This window comes from Pteropus vampyrus, unplaced genomic scaffold (assembly GCF_000151845.1).
Source record: "Pteropus vampyrus isolate Shadow unplaced genomic scaffold, Pvam_2.0 Scaffold69, whole genome shotgun sequence".
NCBI classification, from domain to species: domain Eukaryota; kingdom Metazoa; phylum Chordata; class Mammalia; order Chiroptera; family Pteropodidae; genus Pteropus; species Pteropus vampyrus.
In genome coordinates, this window is record NW_011888850.1 from 2,449,501 (window position 1) to 2,451,035 (window position 1,535).

Consider the following 1,535-nt stretch of genomic DNA (forward strand, 5'->3'; position numbering starts at 1 on the left):
GTTAGCAATGCTTCCGCCCTCACCCTCCATCTCTTGGAATGTGTAAAATGTGCCTGTTAAATATCCTAATCCTTTTTACTCTGAGTGCCTTTTTCCCTGGAGCCTTGCAAGTGCTCTCTCTTCTAATGGCCTGTTTTTAAGGGTCTCCTCGAGACCGGAGATGATACCAGAGATGATACTCAGGCCTTAAATCTAATGGCATCAGAGCCTGTCCCCATTTTAAACATTTCTAACAGGCTCAGAAAGAAGCCCAGGAAAATGGACTACCTTATCCTTGGTTTCTCATGTGCCCTAGGGAAGTCCTGGTTTAGAAGATGTCCTTCTAACTCTATGAGAAACTGCAACTGCTGATGACATCTGACTCTGGCTGCTGTTTGATATCCCTGGCATAGGTCACAAGCTTTTGACCCATCTTCCAGTCTTCTCTGGACAATTGCGTGGTTTTTCACAGATCCAAAGAGAAGAACAAAGGGCAGAGACTGAAAAATCTCAGAGTTATAAAAGAGGAAGAATCGTAGATGTTTTTTTCTCATTCAAAATGCATAATTTTAAAGATGTATTGATGTTGCTTGACAGTCCCCATAAGAAAAACTTACTTTCTTTTCTTAATTCTGCTCCTGGACTTCCTTCCAGCTATTAGATGAAGTCAGAGGTGAAGTCCCATTGAGTAATTCCAGGCTCTGCGAGAGACCCTATGATTCACTCAGTTCTGAATTACTTGGTAACCTGATGGTGGGTGTTACCTTTTTTATACTAGGTTGTGAATTTCTAACTCTTGAGATGCCAGGCAAAAACACCGTGAGAAGGAAAAGGATAAAAGGACGAAGAATCTGAGAAAATGGGTTTTCCCTTGGAAGCCTTTTCTGTCTCCATGCCATGGGGGACAGCTGAACCACCAAGCCCTCATTTATAATTAGCGTTAGTAAAACCAGAAGCTTTGGGGAATATTGGTTCCAGACAGAGGCATGAGTGACAACTCTTGATCAATTTTGTGAAAGAGGAGACAGGATTTTAAAAAGTTGAAATACAGAATGTCATATATTAGTTGCTAAACTCATAGGGTTCTACTTAAGATAATTCTTACAACAAATATTACAAGGGTAAATTCCTTTTAAAAAGAAACAACATATTTTTCTTTTTTGGCGGGGAGAGCAATGTACTCTTTTCCTGGAAATTACCAAAGCTACAATGTGTCATTGATGTATATCATGCTGATTAATGTCTGATGGATAAGAGAAATCCAAAGGTGAAGTAGTTCAATGTTGTCATCCAACGGGTGGCGACACCTGCTGGAGCCTCCAGAGTGAAGTTCATACTATCTCCTGTGTTTTACCAGGGTCAGAAAGAGCCCAGTAAGAGTCTGAGAAGAGTGGAGGCTGGAGCTGAGCGTGGAAAGGGTTCGTTTGAGTGGAAGTAGCTTGTGAACTCGCTCAGAAACCTCCTCTGAGCTGTTAGGGTTGTCTTCCTCTTCCAGCTCCAGGACGTCCAGTGAAGTAGTTTGGTTTTCCCTTTTGCAGTGAGATCCAGCCAGTTGG

At 42.0% G+C, this 1,535-nt stretch overlaps 1 long non-coding RNA gene across 1 annotated transcript in view; it reads right to left on the minus strand.

Moving 5' to 3' along the window:
- The window catches only part of LOC111740864, a 26,545-nt gene extending 25,453 nt beyond the window's left edge, over positions 1-1,092 (minus strand). Inside the window, exon 1 of the long non-coding RNA XR_002780783.1 lies at positions 593-1,092. This is a non-coding gene — a long non-coding RNA (uncharacterized LOC111740864). The remainder of the gene's footprint in view (positions 1-592) is intronic.
- Between the last annotated feature and the right edge of the window lie 443 nt (positions 1,093-1,535).